Source organism: Myotis myotis, unplaced genomic scaffold (assembly GCF_014108235.1).
Source record: "Myotis myotis isolate mMyoMyo1 unplaced genomic scaffold, mMyoMyo1.p scaffold_m19_p_2, whole genome shotgun sequence".
NCBI lineage: Eukaryota > Metazoa > Chordata > Mammalia > Chiroptera > Vespertilionidae > Myotis > Myotis myotis.
The window spans coordinates 99,308,043-99,330,572 of record NW_023416324.1 but is presented as its reverse complement, the minus strand read 5'-3'; the positions used below and the strand labels follow the sequence as shown (position 1 = coordinate 99,330,572).

Below are 22,530 nucleotides of genomic sequence, written 5' to 3'. Positions count from 1 at the left end.
TTTTCTATGGACAATAGCATGTTATCTGCAAATAATGACAGTTTTACTTCCTCCTTTCCAATTTGGATGCCTTTTATTTTTTCTTCTTCTCTGAGCACCATGGCTAAGACTTCCAGTACTATGGTGAACAATAGTGGTGAAAGTGGGCATCCCTATCTTGTGTTCTTTTTCTTAGAGGAAATGGTTTTAATGTTTGCTCATTGAGTATGATGTTGGCTGTAGTTTTTAATATATGGCCTTTTATTATGTTGAGTTTTGATCCCTCTATTCCCACTTTACTGAGAGTTTTTATCAAAAAAAAGGTGTTGGATTTTCTTCATTGTTTTTTCTGCATCAATTGATATGATTATGTGAATTTTTGTCTTATAATCTGTTTATGTGATGTATCACATTTATTGATTTGGGGATATTGTACCAGCCTTGCATCCCTGGAATAAATCCCACATGGTCATGATATATGATCTTCTTAATTTATTGCTGGATATGATTTGCTGATATATATTTTTTAAATGCCTTTTTATTGTTTCAGAGAGGAAGAGAGAGGGAGAGAGAGATAGAAACATCAATGATGAGAGATAATCATTGATCGGCTGTACCTTGCATGTCCTACACTGGCGACTGAGTCCAGCACCTGGGCATATGCCCCTGACTATGAATCGAACCAGGGTCCTCCCACTCATAGGGAGGACCTCAACCTCTGAGCCATACTGGCCAGACTGATTTGTTGATATTTTGTTGAGGATTTTGGCATCTATGTTCATCAGGAATATTGGCCTATAAATCTCTTTCTTTGTAGTGCCTTTATCTGGTTTTGGAATTAGCTAATGCTGGTTTTGTAACAAGAGCTTGGAAGTGTTCCTTCTTGATGTTTTTTGAATAATTTGAGGATGATAGGTGATAGTTCTTCTTTGAATGTTTGGTAAAACTCCCCTGTGAAGTCATCTGAACCAGGACTTTTGTTTGTTGGAAGTTTTTTAAATTATTGCTTCAATTTCATCAGTAGTTATTGGCCTAATCAGGATTTCTGATTCTTCCTGACTGAATTTTGGAAGATTGTATTTTTGTAGGAATATGTCCATTTCTTCCAGGTTGTCCAGTTCGTTGGAATATAGTTGTTCATAGTATTTTTTTTTTTCATGAACCTTTGTATTTCTGTGGGGTCAGTTGTTACTTTGCCTTTTTCATTTCTGATTTTGTTTATTTAGGCCCTCTCTCTTTGTTTCTTGATGACTCTGATTAGATGTTTATCAATCCTGTTTATCTTTTTTAATAACCAGTTTTTGCTTTTATTGATGTTTTGTATTATATATTATTTTTGTTTCTATGTAATTTACTTCCTCACTGATTTTTATTATTTCCTTCCTTCTACTCATTCTGGGCTTTATTTTTGTTGTTTTCTTTCTAATTCTTTAAGTTGTAGGGTTAGACAACTTATGGAAATTTTTTCTTGTTTTTTGAGATAGGTCTGCTATGAACTTCCCTCTCAGACCTGCTTTCACTGTGTTCATAGATTTTCAGTTGGGTGTTCATTTTCATTTGTTTCCAAGATGTTTTTAATTTCTCCTTTGATGCCATTATTTAAAACTATGCTATTTAGCCTCCGTGTGTTTATTTTTGAGTAGCTGATTTCTAATTTTATTGTAGCTGATTTCTAATTTCATGCCATTGTGATCTGAGAAGATGCTTGATATGATTTCAATCTTTTTGAACTTGTAGAAACTTAGTTTGTGTCATAACACATGGTCTATTTTTGAAATGTCCCCTGTGCACTTGGGAAGAATGTGTATTCTATAGATTTTGGTTGAAATACTCTGAAAATGTCAATTAATTCCATCTGATCTAGTGTTTTGTTTAGGATCGCTGTTTCCTCGTTGATTTTTTTTTTTTGTCTAGAGCAGCAGTTCTCAACCTGTGGGTTGCGACCCCTTTGGGGGTCAAACGACCCTTTCACAGTGGTCACCTAAGGCCATTGGAAAACACATATATATAGTTACATATTGTTTTTGTGATGAATCACTATGCTTTAATTATGTTCAATTTGTAACAATGAAAATACATCCTGCATATCAGATATTTACATTATGATTCATAACAGTAGCAAAATTACAGTTATGAAGTAGCAACAAAAATAATTTTATGGTTGGGGGTCACCACAACATGAGGAACTGTATTAAAGGCTCGCGGCATTAAGAAGATTGAGAACCACTGGTCTAGAGGATCTATCTAGTAATATCAGTGGAGTGTTAAAGTCCCCTACTATGGTTATATTGCTGTCACCCTCTTCCTTAAAATCCTTCAGAAGTTTTTTATATATTTGGATGCTCCCGTGTTGGGTGCATATATGTTTACCAGGGTTATATCCTCTTTTTGGATTGACTCCTTTACTATTATGAATTGAATTGACCTTCATTCTCTCTGGTTATGGCCTTCACTTTGAAGTCTATTTTGTCATATGTGATTATACTACCCAGCTTGTTTTTCATTTCCATTTGCCTGGAAATTTTTTTTTCCATCCCTTTACTTTCATTCTGTGTGAGTCCTTTGTTTTGAGGTGGATCTCTTATAGACAGCACATACATAGGTCATATTTTCTTACCCATTCAGCTACTCTATGTTTTTTTATCAGAGCATTTAAGCTTTTTATCTTTAAGGTTATTATTGATAGGTACTTATTTATTGCCATTTTATACTTTATGCCTGTTTTGTTCTCTTTCTCTTTATTTCTTCTTCTTACATCAGTCCCTTTAGCATTTCTTGTGATGTTGGTTTGGTCTACTATATTCTTTTATCCTGTTTTTTGTCTAGGAAGCTCTTTATTTCACCTTTGATTTTGAATGATAACCTTGTTGGATAGAGTAGTCTTGGGTTCAGTTCCCTTGTTTTCTTTACCTTGTATACTTCCATTCCCTTCTGGCCTGAAGTATTTCTATTGAGAAGTCAGCTGACATTTTAACGGGAGCTCCCTTGTAGGTAACTGTCTGTCTCTCTTTTGTTGCCTTTAAGATTCTGTCTTTGTCTTTAATGTTTGCGATTTTAGTTAATATGTTTTAGGTATGGGTCTTTTGACGTTCATTTTGGCTGGAACTCTCTATGTTTCCTGGACTTGAGTGACTTTTTCTTTTACTGGGTTAGGAAATTTTCCACCATTATTTCTCCAAACAGATTCTCTATTCCTTGCTTGGATTCTTCTCCTCCTGGTACCTCTATGATGAGAATGTTGTTGTGTTTTATGTTGCCCCAAAGCTCCCTTAAACTCTCCTCCTGCTTTTTAATCTTTTTTTCCATTTGCTGCTCTGAATGGGTGTTTTTTATACCTTGCCTTATAATTCACTAATTCATTCCTCAGCTTCTTCTAGTCTACTGTCGAAACCTTCAAGGGTGTTCTTTATTTCAGCTATGTTAATTCTTTCATTTGTGGGTTGTTTGTCTCCTCATTTTTGCTATCCCTTTGTTTGTGTGTCTATGTATTAGATCAAATTATTATGCCTCCCAGATTTTGTGGGGTGGTCTTATGTAGTTGGTGCTTTGTGGGGCTCAGTGGTGTAGTATTTTAAATCTCCTGAGCTAGGTGCTCTAGGAGAGCCCATTATTTGAATTATTTGGGTTCTCCTCTTATAGTTGTGTTTTGAATTTTATTATCCTGACATGGTTGGAATCTCCTCTCAGGTTGGCTGACTATATGGATCACCCTGATCATGTCATGCTAGCTGTTGTGAAGGTGTTGATTGAACAGAACAAAACACAATAAAATAATACAAAAGAAACATACATAAGACCCTTACAGCACCAACAAAAGAAACCACCACAGTAGAGAGTTAGGAAAGAGAAAAAGAATGATAGAAAAAAGGAAAGAAAAAAATACTAAGAGAAAACAAAAAGCACAAACAAACAAAAAAGCACAAAAAAAAACCCTCAAGGGGGGCAGAATATGTAGATGCAGGGCTGAAACAAAGAAAGCAAGAATAAACAATTAGAAGAATGGGGGAAGGAAAGCAGTTTAAAATAAAGGAGGGAGAAAAGAAATGAGTAGATAAGAAAAAATTTGAAAAGAAAAATAGAGGAGAAAGCAGATAGTCATAAGTTGAGAAAAATAAAACATAGGAAAGCAGAAGAAAAGAAAAAAGAAAGAAAATAGAGAAAAAAATTAAGTAGTAAAAAGAAGAAAAAAGAAAAAAATTGAGTAGGAAAGGAGAATAGGGAAATTAGATATATGAACAAAACAACAGAGACTAGAATAATAACAAATCAATAAAGCAGATAAAAAAGACAAATATTAAAAGGGAAAAAAGCAAGGAAAGAGGAAAAACTCAAAAAAGAAAAGAGAAGAAAAAAGGAGGAAAAAGAGAAAAGGGGGAAAAAAGGAGAAAAAAACGAAGTGGTGTTTGTTTTAGTTGCATTTAATGCTCCATGGGAGCTCACTTTGGATCCCACTTTGATTATCTATCTGCCATTTCTGGGCTTCCTGTTAGGATCTTAGGTGCTAACCACTGTCAGCCACTGTCTTTTGGCTTTTGGCAACCTGCTTGAAGCTCCAAGGGATCCACCAGTCCACTGCTTGTGTCTGTCTCCACAGGACTTGGTTGCAAGCAGGAGAGGCCAATCTGCCCCCGAAAGTAGGTTTGTTAGCCGCACAGGACCCAGGGCTGGGTCAGCAAACTTCCCCTGGTTCCCCTGGCTCCGCACTTTCCACCTTTCCCTGCTAGCCAGCTGTCAATCTTAATCACTCAATAGTCTTTTTCTCAAATGGCCTTAGGCAGAGGAGGTGCTGTTTAGCTTTCAGGGAATATGGTGGTTATTTTTCTCTATCCCAGAGCTAGTCCTCTGCGAATGTAGGACAGAGATCCTTGTATTGAGACCAACGGGGTCGGCTGGAAACCTGGCGTTTTTATCAGTTCTCCCATGTGGAGAAAACATGAATCTGGTTCCCATGATATTGGGGCTGATGGTCCCTCCCCCAATCCAGTCACTGATGGCACCTTGAGACTGTTCAAACCCACAGGCATGGCCTCTGCTTTTGTTTCTTCTGAAAAGCTCAAAATGCAGGGTGAACAGGCAGGGCACCTGTGGGTGGAGCAAGCTGTATCACAAAGGATGGTTTTTTTTTTCCTTTATCTGCCCTCTGGCTGCTGGGAGTGGCTAGCTCCGCTCAGGAAAAATGGCTGTTTTGGTTTGGGGACCTATGACCAAATGCTCCTGGCTGCTGTTCCACCAAGTCTCTCTGCAATGCTTCCCACCCCAGCCATTCCCCAGGCCCTTGGAGTCCATGTCTCCCTCCCTGCACTGAAGCCTCAGGTTAGTAGTTACAAATGAAAACTCCTGGGCTCTCAGTTTAGAGAAAAAAAAAAACAACACACAATGAAAAAAAAACACAAACAAACAAAAAAAATGAAACTACCACTTTCTCTCCATCCAGCTGTGGTCTACGAGCTCCAGGCTCCGCTGCAGCCAGCAGCCCTGCCGCCTTTCACAGTTGATGATATGGGTGCTGTGGGTCTCAGATCTGGTGCTCTGGGTTGTGGAACCCAGCCTGGGCTCTGGGCCTCTATCTTCTGAGGGAATAGACTCTCCCATGGACGGGAGTTCCCTCCTCCTCCTTGGCCCGCTGGCCTGCTGCCATGGGGAGCTGAGTCAATGCCTCTTGTGACCTCGCCCTTCTTACCAGTCTCCAGGTGTTTTCTGTCCTTCCTTGATATCTATCATCTTTCTATTATCTATCTATCTAGTCATTTACCTGCCTCTGAACATAGTGACGCTCTTGAAGGTAGACAGGGCCATACTCCTGAGAAGTGAATTTGAGAGAAAAATGTAGTTGTATTTTTAGAAGCTGAAATGTTAGCTCTGAAGTTTACACCTCTGCTCTACTTCTTACTAAATGTGGCCCCATCACATTATGACAAATTCTCCATTTTCTGAGGTTTGCTTTTGCTCATACCCCCTTCTTCTTCCCAGAAGTTCTTATGGGAGTCACATCCACTGGGCACCTTTCTCTGACTCTCTTCCCCTCACCTGTGTTACAAGAAAGTCTGGTGTTGGCCCAGGTCTCACCACTCCTTAAGATCTGGATAGGATTAACTCAGGTCTTATTACCCAGCTTCTCAGACTGGAAATCAGTGACCATCCCAATATTTCTCTGAATTTGTGCATGTGCGTGCGTGTGTGTGTGTGTGTGTGTGTGTGTGTGTGTGTGTGTGCGTGTGTGTGTGTGTGGTGATTGTGCACTCAAGGTTACAATCGTGCCAATTTTCAACCTTGGACAAACTGTTTGATCATTTCTCTACATGTTGTGGCTTTCTATCTCTGCTGCTTTCTCTTTGGATCTCTCCCTTCACGATAAAAGTGATCTGAATTCTATTCAGAGCAGAAGAATATTTATTGAAGGTTTATAGGGAGTGCTTTTAAAAGCAAAGAACTTGTAATCCACATTACTCTTATTTTTTAAAATATATCTTTATTGATTTCAGAGAGGAAGGGAGAGGGAGAGGCAGATAGAAACATCAATGATGAGAGAGAATCATCAATTGGCTGCTTCCTGCACATCCCCTACTGGGGATTGAGTCTGCAACCCAGGCATGTGCCCATGACTGGGATTGAACCTGGGACCTTTCAGTCTGTAGGCCAACCATCTATCCACTGAGCCAAACCAAATAGGGCCACACTATTCTTTATACTTATCCTCCAGCTAGGATTTCTCATAGCTGGGCTATCAGTTTTTTCTCTTCCCTGCCCCCCAACCTTTTTTCAGGAATTCCCATCCTTGACTCTTCTTTCCAGCAACATCTGTCTCTCATGTGCCAAATCTTGACCCAGAAGTTTATCAAGTTGTTTTCCCAAATAAAGCCAGTTTTCTCTCAATCAAGACTTCTAGATAGACCTCTTGTCTATTTAGATAAACCTGTTTTTTATTTCTTTATACTAGCAGCTACCCCACGATAGCATAATCATCTGTTTCTGTTCTCTCTTTCCAAAAACCAGGCTGAACTCTCCCTGAAGGCCTCATTTTGTTGTATCCCTAGTACTTGGCAAGGGGACTCATAAGCACTCAGTAAACCCATCTGTTGCAAGACTGAATGACTGTCCAGAAGAGAAGAGGCAAATAGGCCTGTCGGGCAACATACCTGTGGAGGTTCTACTTCTCAGTAGCCTGAGGGTCATACCAGGCAGCCTGTTGCTAGGTGATGGTGGAGTTTTGGGGAGGGATGTGCGGTGTGGCTTAGCAACATTTCCTCCCTCTCCTGTCACTCAGAACATACAAAACCAAACAATTCTTATGACAAGACTAAGTTTTTTATTTCATTTTATTTTTTACCTATATCACTTACAAATAGGTAAGATCTTTCCTTTTGTCTCAGCTGAAAACAGTTATTGTTTTTTTCATTTCTAAACATTTATTTTATTATATCTTTCTTTGCTGGAAACAGAAGTTTTTTTCTTTGACAAAACTGTGCCAGAGGAACAAAATAAATGCTTTTCTAAATTAGAGCAGATGCCGATATGGTTGTAGTCTTTTTTCTTTTCTTTTTTTTTTTAACGCGTCACAAATTTGTGTGTCATCCTTGCGCAGGGGTTATGCTAATCTTTGTATTGTTCCAGTTTTAGTATGTGGGCTGCAGAAGCAAGCATGGCAGCCGTCTTTTACATTTCATATGAGCTACTGTTGAGATGATATTTTTGGCTGTTTTGCAGATGGTCCATCAGAATTAGTTCTGTTATCAATGTTGTTTTCATCTTCTGCATCATCTTCATTATCACCGTCCAAGGCCTCGTCTGGAGCAGCCGCCCGCTCTGTCCCACGCTTCCCGCTGCACTTGGGGGTCCAAGAGTTCGGCCACCAGCTCCCTCATCCACCAGGCCCAGCAATAGGCCCTGCAGAGGGTCAGCGTCTCGGGCGCCTCCAGGATACCCGCAGCTATTGCTGCTGCCAGTCCAGCCGCAGGTACTCGCCCCAAATCTCCATGGCAACCACTGAACATGCCACCCTGATGCGGAAACCAGCCCCCAGCCGGCTCAGGCGGGAGAAGGGAAAAAACAGTAATTTTTAAAAGGACCACAAGGGCAATAAATATTGAGCATCTAAATATTTATATCCAAGAAGCTACTTCATCAGAAGGTTAACTGGGGACAATGAGAGGATTTTTAAGGTCCCACAAGCTGCCTTCTGGTCCCTGCAGTGACTGCAGGAATTAAGTTGGCTGTGGCCCGCAAAGCTGCTGGCCCGGGTGCAACTGCGTTTCTCCTGCCTGCTCTGAGCTGGCGCTTGCTCACTGGACTGCCCTGAACCAGAGTGGGCTGGTAACCGAGGACAGAAATGCCTTCTGAACATGGGTCACATTTCCGTATTAGCTTAGCTTAGCTCAAGAAGAGCATTCAGATTTATTGTCCATCTGAAATCTAGAGAACCTTTGCATGAATATAAGTTTCTTGAAACACATGCACTGAAAAAGTTGCCCATGAGTCTGGCAGTCATAAATAAGGAAGCAGATTTCCCTCTGCCAGGGAATGCACATACACCCTGTGGCTGTTTTCCTTTCTTTTGCTTGTTTCCTAGCTTCCACAAAGGGAAGCTGGTGGGATCCTGGAATCTGGACTGAGGCTATGGAGTGTGGCTGAAGGAGGGCTCCTCTCAAGTCTCTGGGCTCAGGGAGGCCCCACAGCCTGGTAATATGGGGCTGGCAACTGTCCTCGTTGGAGAAGTGTCTATTCAGGTTTTCTGCCCATCTTTTAATTGAATTGCTTACCTCCCATTTTTGAGTTGTATGAGTACTTTATATATCTTGGAAATTAAACCCTTATCAGATGTATCGTTGGCAAATATGTTGTCCCATACAGTGATTTCCCTTTTCATTTTGATGCTGGTTTCCTTTGCTGTGCAGAAGCTTTTAAGTTTAATGTAGTCTCATTAATTTATTTTTTCCTTTTTTTCTCTTACCCTATGGGATGTATCTGTGAAAATTCTGCTACATGAGATGTATATTTTACTGCCTACATTTTTTTCTAGGATTTTTATAATTTCATGACTTAAATTTAAGTCTGTTATCCATTTTGAGAGTATTCTTGTGTATGATACAAGTTGGTGATCTAGTTTCATTGCTGTGTATGTACCTGTTCAATTTCCCTAGCACTACTTATTGAAGAGACTGTCTTTACATTATCATATGCTCTTGCTTCCAATGTCAAATATTAATTGAGCATAACAATTTAGTTCAATTTTTGGGTTCTCTGTTCTGTTCCATTTAACTCGATTTTGGGGTTCTCTGTTCTGTTCCATTTAGCTGTATGCTTGTTTTTGTGTCAGCATCAGGCTGTTTTGATTACAGTGGTTTTGTAGTATAACCTGATATCTGGTATTGTTATCCCTCAAACTTTGTTCTTCTTTCCCAAGATTCTTGGGGTTATTTGGTGCCAGAAGCCGGTCCGTCCTTGCTGCTTGACACAGTTGCTGCAGGGAAGAAACACCTGCACAGCATATGTTTCAAGGGACCTGGTATATATGGCATACTGTTCTTAATATGTTTGCTCACCTTCTTGGTGCTATGTGTTTTAACCAAGGTCACCTCTCCGAGAAAGGTTGTATCCCCAGATAGGGATTTTTCCCTGAAGTTAGGGAGGGAATAAAACCCCTTAACTAAATGCCAGGTGGGTAGTTAATCACTTTAACTACGAACAATCACCCGTAAGCTACATAATCTTTACTCCCTGGAATGGAGATAAGAAACGCCCTAACCTTTGGAATAGAAATTGACAGGATTAAAATCAACTAGTATAAATACAGATGTAACAAGACAATAAAAGACAGAACCTGGCTGGAGAACCTAGCTAGAGAACATGGCTAGAGAACCGGGACAGAACCTGGCTGGAGATCCTGGCTAGAGGAACCTGGCTATGATGATCACCTGAATGCTGCCTCCATGTCATTCCTTCTTCACCGACTCCGTCCACACCTTTGGGAACCCCTGGACCTGCTGGGGCTGGACTGTTAAGCCCAGATTTCAGGATCCCCAAAAGACCACCAGGGAGCCGAGTCCGATGCAAAAGCAAAAGAGCCTTTACTCGAGCTAGCTCGAGCTCCCCGTCCACCACACTCGCCAATGTAGCAGCAGGAGGCATAGAGAGCTCTGTGGGGAGAGGGGTTTTATAGGGGGGGTGGAGTAAGGGGAGGAGAGAGGACTGTGGGCCCTGTCGATTGGCCAGGCGCAAGTCGGGGTCTTGTTACACAGGATGTGGTTGTGTCTATGGCGTGCACTTCCCTTGATTATCATTGGTTAGTTTAAAGAAATCCTAGGTGTGGCTAGCAGAGGCTTGGGCTTCCTGGAAGAAACTCCTTGCTGAACACATGGCTAATGGCTGCTGCCCAAAAATGGAGGATCCGGGTCAAGATGGAGGGCGTAGCCCTCGCCCTTTCAGACCCCAACAATTTGGGGTCTTTTTTGGTTTCATACAAATTTTTGGAGTGTTTGTTTTAGATCTGTGAAATATGCCATTGGTATTTTAATAGAAATTGCATTGAATAGATTGCTTTGGGTAGTATGGACATTTAAATGATGTTGATTCTACCAATCCATGAGTGTGATGTATTCTTCCACTTGTTTATATCTTTTCTATCTCTTTTTCCATTGTCCTGCAGTTTTTGGGGTACAAGTCTTTTGCTTTCTTGGTTAAGTTTATTCCGAAGTATATTAATTTTTTTGTTGCAATGATAAATGATCTCAGAAAGAGAAAATAAAAAGTTTTAGTTTCTTTTTCTGAGCAGTCATTATTGGTGGCTAAATATGCCATTGATTTCTGGGTGTTAATTTTTTATCCTGCTACATTGCTGAATTCATTTATTAAATCTAGTAATTTTTTGGTGGAATCCTTAGGATTTTCTAAGTACAATATCACATCATCTACAAATAATGACAGTTTTACTTCCTCCTTTCCAATTTGGATATCTTTTATTTTCTTATCTGATCACTATGGCTAAGACTTCCAGTAAGAGTGTGAAAGCAGACGTTCCTGCCTTGTTCCTGTTTTTAGGGTGAATGCTTTTAGTTTCTTCCCATTGAGTATGATGTTGGCTCTAGGTTTGTCATATATGGCCTTTATTATGTTGAGGTATGATCTCTGTTTTCCCAGTTTGTTGAGGGTTTTTATAAAAACTGGGTGTTGGATTTTGTCGAATACTTTTTCTATGTCTACTGATGTTATCATTTGATTTTTTTTATCTTTCATTTTGTTTATGCGATGTATCATACATATTGATTTCTGAATATTGTACCAGCTGTGCATCCCTGGAATAAATCCCACTTTGTCATGGTATATTATCTTTTAAATATATTGCTGGGTTCATTTTGCTAATATTTTGTTGAGGATTTTAACATCTATGTTCATCCAAGATACTGGCCTGTAATTCTCTTTCTTTGTAGTGTCTTTTTAAAAACATATATATTTTTATTGATTTCAGAGAGGAAGGGAGAGAGAGAGAGAGATGGAAATATCAGTGATAAGAGAGAATCATTGATCGGCTGCCTCCTGCATGCCCCACACTGGGGATCAAGCCTGCAACACAAACATATGTTCTGATCATGCCCTGACCAGGAATCAAACTGTGAATTCCTCGATCATAGATGGATGATCAACCACTAAGCCATGCTTGCTGGGCTCTTTGTTGAGTTTTTATCTGGTTTTGGAATTAGGCTAATGCTGGCCTTAAAAAAAAAGAGCTTGGAAATGTTCCTTCTCCTTGAAATTTTTGGAATAGTTTGAGGAAGTTGGCTGTTAGTTCTTTGAATGTTTGGTTAAATTTCCCTGTAATGCCATCTGAACCAGGACTTTTGTTTGCTGGGAGTTTTTTGATTACTGCTTCAATTTCATCAGTGGTTATTGAACTATTTAGGATTTCTGATTCTTCCTGATTCAGTTTTGGAAGACTATATTTTTCTAGGAATTTGTCCAGCTTGTTGGCACATAGTTGTTCATTGTATTTTCTTACAATCCTTTGTATTTCTATGGTGTCAGAAGTTACTTCACCTCTTTTGTTTCACTTTTTATTTATTTGTGTCCTCTTTGTTTCTTGATGAGTCTGGCGAAAGTTTCATCAATTTTGTTTATCTTTTTAAAGAGTCATCTCTTGCATTCATTGATCTTTTGTATTGTATTTCCAATCTCTATGTCATTTATTCCCTCTCTGATCTTTATTATTTCCTTCCTTCTACTTTGGGCTTTTCTTGTTCTCTTTCTAATTATATTAGTTTTAGTGTTAAATAATTTATTAAAAGGTTTTCTTATTTCTTGAGGTAGTAATGCTATGAACTTCCCTCTTAGGACTGCTTTTGCTGTATCCCACAGATTTTGGGTTGTTGTGTATTCATTTTTATTTGTTTCAAGGAAGTTTTTTTATTCCTCGATTTCACTGGTAACCTCTTCATTGTTTAATTACATGCTATTTAGCCTCCATGTGTTTCAATGTTTTTGAGTTTTTTTATTGTAATTGATTTCTAGTTTCATGCCATTTTGATTCAAGAATATGTTTGATATAGTTTCAATATTCTTGAACTTGTTTTGTGTCCTAACTCATGGTCTATCTTTGAGCATGCCCCATAGCTTTGAGGCAGAATATTCTGTAAATGTCAATAAAATCCATATGAGCTGGTGTGTCATTTCAGGTCTCTGTTTATTTGTTTATTTCTTTTTTTCTGGAAGATCTATCCAGTGCTGCCAGTGGGGTGTTAAAGTTCCCTACTGTCACTGTATTGCTGTCAATCTCTCCTTTAGAGTCCTTCAAGAGATTTTTGATATATTTAGTTGCTCTTATATTGGGTGCATATATGTTTACCAGGATTATTTCCTCTTGTTGTGTTGATTCCTTTAGTATTATGCAGTAGCCTTCTATGTCTCTCTTTATGGCCTTTCCCTTGTAGTCTATTTTAAGTATTTCTATCCTTGCTTTTTATTTTTGTTTCTATTTGCCTGGAAATTTTTTTTTCATCCCTTCACTCTGAGTCTGTGTGAATCTTTTGCTTGTAGACAGCATATTTATAGGCCATGTGTTCTTATCTATTCAGCTACTCTATGCCTTTTAATTGGAGCATTTAATCTATTTACATTTAAGGTTATTATTGATAAGTATTTATTTACTGCCTTTTTTTTTTCTTTATACCTATGTTCCTCTCTCTCTCAAATTCTTCTTCTTAAAGCAGTCCTCTTAACATTTCCTGCAGTGCTGATTTGATGGTAATGTACTCCTTTAGCCTTTTATTTTTCTTTTCTGGGAAGCTCTTTATTTATCCTTCAATGTTAAATAATAGCTTTGCTGGGTAGAATAGTCTTTGGTTCAGGTCCTTGCTTTTCATTACTTTGAATATTTCATCCTTTTGGCCTGAAGTGTTTCTCTTGAGTAATTAGCTAACATTCTAATGGGTATTCCCTTATAGGTAACGTTCCGTCTCTCCCTTGCTGCCTTTAAGATTCTTTCTTTGTCTTTAATGTTTGCCATTTTGATTATGATGTATTTTGGAGTGCATCTCTTTGGGTTCATCTTGATTAGAACTTTTGGGGTTTCTGACCTTGTGTGATTTTCTCTTCACTGGGTTAGGGACGTTTTCTGTCATTATTTCTTTAAACAGGCTCTCAATTCCTTGCTCACTTTCTTCTCCTTCTTGTACCCTTATGATATGAATGTTATATTTCATGTTGTCCGAAATTTCACTTAAACTATTCTCCTGCTTTTTCATTCTTTTTTCTTTTTTTCTTCTCTAATTGGGTTTTTTCTTTATACCTTGTCTTCCAAGTCACTGATTCTATCTTCTGCCTCATTTAATCTACTTTTTATTTCTTCCAGTGTATTCTTGATGTCTGATATGTTATACTTCATTTCTAACTGATTCTTATTTGTGGTTCTATCTCTTGTTTTATGCTGCTGTAGTTATCAGTAAGTTTATTGAAATTCTCACAAAGTTTCTTGAGCATCCTTATAACCATTACTTTGAACTCTATATCAGATAATTCATTTTCTTCCATTTCATTTAACTCTCTTTCTGGAGTGTCCTCCTTTTCTTTCATTTGTGAGTTGTTTCTTTTTTTAAAAAAAAAAAAATGTATTGAGCATTTTTTTTTTTACATTTTTTCCCCTTTATTGATTAAGATATTACAAATGCATCCTTATCCCCCCAATGTCCCCTCATCACCCCAATCCTGCCCTCACCCTCACCCCCTGTTGTTTACATCCATCACTTATGCTTATATGCATGCATACAAGTCCTTTGGTTGATCTTTTCCCCTCAATCCCACCCTCCCCTGCCTTCCCTCTGAGTTTTTAGCATCTGATCGATGCTTCTCTATCTCTACATCTGTTTTTGTTCATTGGTTTATGTTGTTCATTATAATCCACAAATGAGTGAGAGCATGTGATATTTATCTTTCTCTCACTGACTTATTTCACTTAGCATAATGCTGTCCAGCTCCATCCATGCTGTTGCAGATAGCAGGAGTTCCTTCCTTTGTACAGAAGCATAGTATTCCATTGTGTAGATGTGCCAAAGTTTAATTCATTCATTTGCTGATGGGCACTTGGCTGATTCCAAATCTTAGCTATGGTAAATTGTGCTGCTATGAACATAGGGATGAATACATCCTTTCTGATTGGTGTTTCTGGTTTCTTGGGATATATTCCTAGAAGTGGGATCACTGGGTCAAATGGGAGTTCCATTTTTAGTTTTTTGAGGAAACTCCATACTGTTTTCCACAGTGGCTGCACCAGTTTGCATTCCCACCAGCAGTGAATGAGGGTTCCTTTTTCTCTGCATCCTCGCCAGCATTTGTCATTTGTTAATTTGTTGATGATGGTCATTCTGATAGGTGTAAGATGGTACCTCATTGTCGTTTTGATTTGCATCTCTTGGATGATTAGTGACTTTGAGCACGTTTTCATTTGTCTCTCAGCCTTATGTATGTCCTCTTTCAAAAAGTATCTATTTAGGTCCATTGCCCATTTTTTGATTGGATTGTTTATCTTCCTTTTTTCCTTGTCTTTCCCCAATGCTTCCTAACCCAGCCTGTCCTCAGGCACCTTCAATCTGCACCACCAGCCCTCCACTGAAGTCTTAGGTAAATAGCTATAAATAAAAATCCTGTGCTCTGGGCTTTAAAAACAAAACCCACAAACTTTTGCTTTATGACTGGCTCCAGACTCCCTGGCAGCCAGCAGCACTACATCTTTCACAGCTGGATGTTATGTGGACTACTGGTTTGGTTCTCTTGGCTATGGAGCCCAGCCTGGCTTCTGGGCCTCTGTCTTCTGAGGGAACAGCCCCTCCCATAGCCGAGAGCTCCCTCCTCACTCTCAGCCTGCCACCCATGGAAGCTGGGTCAGCTCCTCTTGCAACCTGGCCCTTCCTACCAGTCTCCAGGGCTTTCTGTCCTTCTTGGATATGTCTCCTCCTCAGCTGGACCTCAGTTGGTAATTCCAGGTGAATGTTCTCTAACTTACTTGTATTTCTAGTCTAGTCCTGGGAAGAGGTACAAGAAAGGTCTCCCCACATGGGACTGAGATGAGCTCTGCTCCCTAACTCTCAGACTCTTAAAGGCTAGGACTGGTGCGTGCTGGACTGCAGAAACAGAGCAGGAACAGATAGGGACCCACAAAGGGACCATTAGGACTGGAACAACCATGGTCACAGAAACACAGCTCTCAGGGGGGAACCCCTGTTTCCTGTATGGTACAAGAAGAAATTTCATGGTCAACCTGGACAGCAGCAATTCCTGATTCCTGTTGGCAGTGATGCTGACCATGCAGCTGCTCTGTGAGGTCCATCACACGCACCGGGAGAACCCATGCCATTTTGTTTTCCTCAGAAGACTTGCCTCTGCTTGTGACCAGAGACAAACAATCACTTTTCTTTATTTTCTCTACGTAAATAAGAAGCAAGCAACTCTTTCTCTTTCAGTATCCCTTTAAGGGTTACCCAGGATTCACATGTCTAAAAGTCCTCACTAGGTGATTTCAGTGAGAATATCTGACCCTGACTTTTAGATGTGATAATTAGGAAGGGGAGATTAAATCATTCAATCACTCAAAAAATATTTTTATATTATTTATTTATTTTTGTTTGCTGCTTATTTTTTTATTTTTTTGTTGGTTTTATTGCTTAAAGTATTACAAAGAGTATTACATGTCTCCTTCCCCCCCCCCCTTGATATTCCCCCGACCTCCCCTCCGCCCCCCTCCCCGCAGTGTCTTATATCCATTGGTTATGATTATATGCATGCATACAAGTCCTTTGATTGATCTCTTACCCCTCTTCCCGCCCCGCAACCCTCCCCAGCCTCCCCACTGTAGTTTGACAGTCTGTTCGATGCTGCTCTGCCTCTGTATCTATTTTTGTTCATCAGTTTATAATGGTCTTTATTATCCATAAATGAGTGAGATCATGTGGTATTTTTCTTTCATTGACTGGCTTATTTCACTTAGCATAATGCTCTCCAGTTCCATCCATGCTGTTGCAAATGCTAAGAATTCCTTCTTTTTTACAGCAGCATAGAATTCCATTGTGTAGATGTACCACAGTTTTCTAATTCATTCATCTGCTGATGGGCACTTAAGCTGTTTCCAGATCTTCGGTATGGTAGATTGTGCTGCTATGAACATAGGGGTGCATATATCCTTTCTGATTGGTGTTTCTGGTTGCTTGGAATATATTCCTAGAAGTGGGATCACTGGGTCAAATGGGAGTTCCATTTTTAACTTTTTGAGGAAACTCCATACTGTCTTCCATAGTGGCTGCACCAGTCTGCATTCCCACCAGCAGTGCACGATGGTTCCTTTTTCTCCACATCCTCTCCAGCACTTGTCGTTTGTTGATTTGTTGATTTGTTGATGATAGCCATTCTGACAGGTGTGTGATAGTACCTCATTGTCGTTTTGATTTGCATCTCTCGGATGATTAGTGACTTTGAGCATGTTTTCATAGTCTCTTGGCTTCCTGAATGTCCTCTTTTGAAAAGTGTCTATTTAGGTCCTTTGCCCATTTTTTTATTGGATTGTTTATCATCCTTTTGTTACGTTGTATGAGTTCCCTATAAATATTGAGATTAAACCCTTATCGGTGATAATATTGGCGAATATGTTCTCCCATGCAGTGGGCTTTCTTGTTTTGTTGATGGTTTCTTTTGCTGTGCAGAAGCTTTTTATTTTGGTGTAGTCCCATTTGTTTATTTTCTCTTTAGTTTCCAATGCCCTAGGAGCTGTATCGGTGAAGAAATTGCTTCGGCATATGTCTGAGATTTTGTTGCCTTTGGATTCCTCTAGTATTTTTATGGTTTCCCATCTTACATTTAGGTCTTTTATCCATTTTGAGTTTATTTTTGTGTCTGGTGTAAGTTGGTGGTCTAGTTTCATTTTTTTTGCATGTGTCTGACCAAGTTTCCCAGCACCATTTATTGAAGAGACTGTCTTGACTCCATTGTATGTTCTTGCCTCCTTTGTCAAATATTAATTGAGCATATTGGTTCGGGTCGATTTCTAGATTCTCTATTCTATTCCATTGATCTATATGTCTGTTTTTGTGCCAGTACCAGGCAGTTTTGAGAACCGTGGCTCAAAAAGTATTTAGTGAGAATCTAGTAGGTGCTGGAGAAGACACCAAAATGGAAAATACTTAGTCCTAGCTCTCAAGGGGATTATGATTTGTTAGGAAAAGAAAACTGCATAATTTTATTAGAATTAATTAAAGGTAAACTGTGTAATACTACTCATTAAAACCCTAAGTGGGAGGTGGAAGAGCAAAGGAAGGAGAAGGTTTTAAGAAGAAGGTAGGACTTGAGTTAGGTAGTGAGAGATGCACAGGATTTGGCCAGGAGGAAGGAGACAGGTATAAATAAAATGAGCTGGAGCAAGTTGACCCAGAGAACTGAGCCTGTGGGAAGGAGAGGTGGGTCAGCCTGAAGGGCCACAGTGGGAGTGAGGTAGTCTGGGGGAGTGTGGCCAGGATATGGAAGACCTTGAAGGTCCAGAAAATCAGGAAGCAATAGGAGCATTCAAACACTGGCTCGTGAACCCTGAGTCACAGGGAAGGCTTCTATGACTCATGCTGTTTCTCTGGCAACTCCCTCCCTCTGCCTGACTAAGAGCTAAGGGTGGCACACTATGACCTGTCACAGAACAAGTATCACTTCCAGAACATAGAATAAGTCACTTCTTTTTTTTCCTGTTAAGCTGTTTGCCTTGAATCCTCCAATGACTATCCTCACAAAAATGCTGGTATATTCAGCAGTAAAGACTTGGTTTTCCAGGGCAGAATCACTATCTGACTGGATTTCTACTGACATTGCCCAGAGCACTCCCAGTGGCCGTCTGCACCATGACTGGGCATGTTCCACTCGCTCTCCCTGATCCCTTAGTATTGTTTTAGGGGATGGGGTGAGGGGTGGTTACATTGCATTATTTCACTGTATCCTTCCTGGTATTGTTTGCTAACAGTCGTCTGCTCATTTTCACTTGAGTAGAGACTATTTCATGTTCTTCTTTTGTGTTTCCCAAGGAATAAACATAGTGCCAGGCCCACAATGGGTTAAAATTAAAAAACACTTTCACTTCCCCTAAGTTCATTAGAGATAAAAACTATATATTTTTTAATATTTTATTTTTTAGAATAAACATAATTATAAAGGTATAAAAGAGAAAAGCAAATTTTTCTCTCTTCTCTGCTTTTCATTCCATATAAATACCTTCAGGGCAAACATCTGTAGACTTCTTGAGTGTCCTATGAACATTTGTGAATATGTATTATAGTTTTCACACAAATGGCAATATGCTATACTCATCATTCTGCATGTTGCTTTGTCACTTAACCATTGTATCTTGCGGTATTTCCCATATCAATACATGTAGACTTGACTCTTCCTATTACATAGCTACTTACTATTCCATTGTGGGTACATACCCGGGATTTATTTAATCAGGCCACCAATGATGAACATGTAAGACAAACAACATTGCCTTGGATATGCTTATAAACACACAATTTTGTACTCATACCAGCATAACGGTAGGTTGATCACTGAAGAGTAGAATTATGGGTCTTGGGATATGTATATTTCAAATTTTGGTAATTATTGCCAAATTGTCTTTGTAGAGATTGTAACAAATTACACAGTGACAAGCAATATATGAGATATACTTCCCATACTCTCAGAAACTTATCATGTTTTTTAATCTTGAGGCAAAAACTATTTCCTGAGCCTTCAGTCTCTGTGGAACTCTGCTTGGTGAATATGTGGAAAGCTGAACAAGGGAGCAGCCACACCTCCTGGGTGGTTGTCATGGACCTTGTGTATGGGAAGAACAGCCCCATGAGATTAGCAATGACATACATGTCAATGAGGTTCTCAGAGGGCTTAGCAACCTGGGGGGTGTTGGGTTGCTGTGGTTCTGGCTTGTTTTGAAATGGCTGTCAGTTGGTGGGAAGGATTACCTTAGGGTGATGAAATGTGAGGAAATGGTTCCAAGGCTAGGGAGCAGGTGGTGATAGGTGAGAAAGACTGGAGGAATAGTTGAATGACGTCTGTAGTCATCAGGTGCTAGAGAGAGGGGAGGAGCAGGAGATGTGAGGAGAGACCAAGTTTGGGAGCCAAAAGGAGGTGCTACACCAGGAGGGGAATCTGGTTTTTAAAATATTCCTGGGAATTTTTACGGGAAAGTAATTTTAAGGTATTTGTGGTTAATTTGGTAAACTTTGGAATTTCCTCATCTGCCAGCCTCTAGTCTTCACACTGCAGTATCTTTTTCACTGAGATGGTTTCACCATTTCTGCTCAGTCACTTGGTGACTGGACACCGGTGTCTTGGGGATCATTGGCAGTGTTAGGGGCAACTTTTGAGAAGGATTTGAGAGGGCCTCCTGGATTTTTGCTAAAGCAAAGCAAGGCCCTGCACCAGTGACCTCTGGAAGGGGGCGAGGAGACTGCCTGTGTTACAGGAGAAAGTGGAGCACCAGGCTCAAATCTTACTTGAGCAAATTGGTTTCAGTACTTAAATTCAACCCATTACCGATGTGATAAACCAGTGGTCACCAACCGGTGGTCCGTGAGGTTCGAAAGCTTGGTGACCACTGGTTTAAGGAAACCTTTGGAGATAAACTATATAAAATCGTTTACATTTCTAATTCTAAACTTGCTGGTTTCAATAGGAAGAGCTTACACCTTAAATATGCCTATATAAAGGAAAAATTGCTCTCCAAACTACAAATGTTTTACAAAGGGTATTTATCCTTTAAATGCATCCTCCTAGCCTACATTTGATTTCATTTTACTCAGAAGTGTTAGGGGTTGTGGAGATAGTCCTAATCCACGCAGCTTAGCCACCAGAGAACATGGAATGAGGAGTGGCCTCCTGCCTCTGTTTCCTCTCAGAATTCTGGAATTGTGGCTGGCACCTTCATGTTATGACAAAAAGATGCCCCTCTAGAAATGAATTATACTTCTCACCAGCCTATATGCTTCTATCTGAAGTAACCAATACCATTTTCAGAAATTATTGCATTAAGAAAATCCATATTGTGCCCTTTGAAAGCTTTTCAAATTCAATCATGATTCTCTTTCATCTTGATCTCCACAATGAAATGTTTTAGTATGATAAACTTCAAACTTCTGAACAACAAATCCACTTTTATATTGGAAATCTCTACCAGAACCCTGTGTTCATTTTTTAAGGCATATGTTTGTTTATTTACAGGACCAGGTATACTGAGCTAGCTTTAAGTAGCAAACTGATTTATATATGCAATTATAGGATACATAAAATGAATGATAGCCTTTACATATTGAAAACTTTACTGCAGATGCTTTGTTTTGAAGGTAGCTTTGCATACGAAATGTGGTTAATTTTGTAAAGTTACTTATGTTAAACAGTATGTTCAGACACTTTCTGCCATGGCCAAAAAGTACATATGAAAGTGTGTGTGTTTCTGCGCAGGGACACCAGTGTTTGACATGATGTTGTAGTGACACTCTGTTATCTATGCATTCTTTATTCTGTCCTTCGGTAAACAGGCAGCCATGTTCACTATGCCTTGTATGTCTTCTCATTTTTTTAATTAACCTGTTAAATACAGCTTAAAATATTTTTATTTATTCTATTTTTACTGAAATATACTGCATTATTGTGTTAATGTAGTATCTTTACTGGATATTATCTCACAGTGTATCCAGGTCTACATAATCTCAGTGAACTATTCGTTGCCTAAAAGATGGTTTTGTAATGATTTGTAGTCACATTTTTATTGGACTATGTAGATGAAAATGCTTAAAGTTCATTTTATTTTTTACAAGCAGCTAGACAGACACAGACTTGCCACCTCATATATGTGCTCGTGGGCGGCATCAAGGGGAATGGCCAACATGCCTAGGGCTCAAGTTTTTACTTTGCAAACTAAAGCACTGCTCGGTGCTTCATTTTTATATCACAACGTGTGTGATCTCCGAAAGAGACACATGTCCACACACCTTTGTTTCCACCCAGAGCTCATTAGAACCATTGTTTTTTGTTTGTGTCTTATTGCATGAAGGAACATTCTTCTCATTTCCATTAAAATAAGTTCTTGGTGATAAAAAAACAACACTCAGAAGTGTTTTATTTGTACAGCCATCATGCACTTACACATATTGGTACACTTGCCAGCACTCAATGCACTCAATGAAGTTAATTATTGACTTATTTATTTATATCAGTATGGACTCAAGAATATTTATTTTATTTGGGGGATGGTTATAATCCAGCATTATCATCATTTATATTGTTGCTCGCATTGTCCCAGCACTGACCATCCAGAGGTCCTTCAAGTTGTCCCTATGTGGCTGTCTCCATTTGATTTTTTTTTTTTTTAGTACTTCCTTGCTTTTTGGCAGTACGAGATGCTTAGGCCCATTTTGTCTATTCCTTTCCCCATCTCTGGAATCAATTCCTTTTCCAAGGAGCCCTGTTTCTTTTTTTGGAGAATAGTATCTGGGAGCCAGGTATTCTCAGTGCTAGGAGGATGTCACTGTTTCTAGACCTTATCAGTAACAGAGCTAGGAAATAGTTCTGTTATTTATTTACTGTAGATATATATTTAAAACATCATGGGTTGATAGTAACAACCTTGATGTCAATTGCACACCCCAAGTTCATTCTAGCTCCATCTGTAACTTCTTTCTCCAACAGCGAGAAACCTGGCTCTCATTCTTTACATTTTCTTATTTGTTCAACCCTGCCATGCATATAAAGTAATTTCAGAATTGCCAACCCTTACTGGTGGGAGGAACAACCTCATCTAGAGTCGCACTGCTCATTTTGCCTTTGGCCTGACATACCCAGCCACGTCACTCTTTTACCAAGTCACTTAGGTCAGGAAAATATTTGTTTTTATAGATAATACAAATGATGCAGAAAACAGGAAAAGCGGATCCAAGATGGCTGCCAATGGGATGGCAGGCTGTAAGATAGTGTGTGAGTGAGAGAATGAAAGGAGAGTGTGTGGACGTGCTGGGAGTGTCTGCATTTGTGAGTGAAGGACCGCTATAT

The 22,530-nt window shown here is 39.4% G+C and overlaps 1 non-coding gene and 1 pseudogene across 1 annotated transcript; both read right to left on the bottom strand.

Annotated features, from left to right (window-relative positions):
* Nucleotides 1-7,451: 7,451 nt before the first annotated feature.
* Nucleotides 7,452-7,954, bottom strand: LOC118675211 (annotated as a pseudogene).
* Nucleotides 7,517-7,618, bottom strand: LOC118677898. The gene has a single exon (XR_004974614.1). It is a non-coding gene; the product is annotated as a U6 spliceosomal RNA (small nuclear RNA).
* Nucleotides 7,955-22,530: the final 14,576 nt, after the last annotated feature.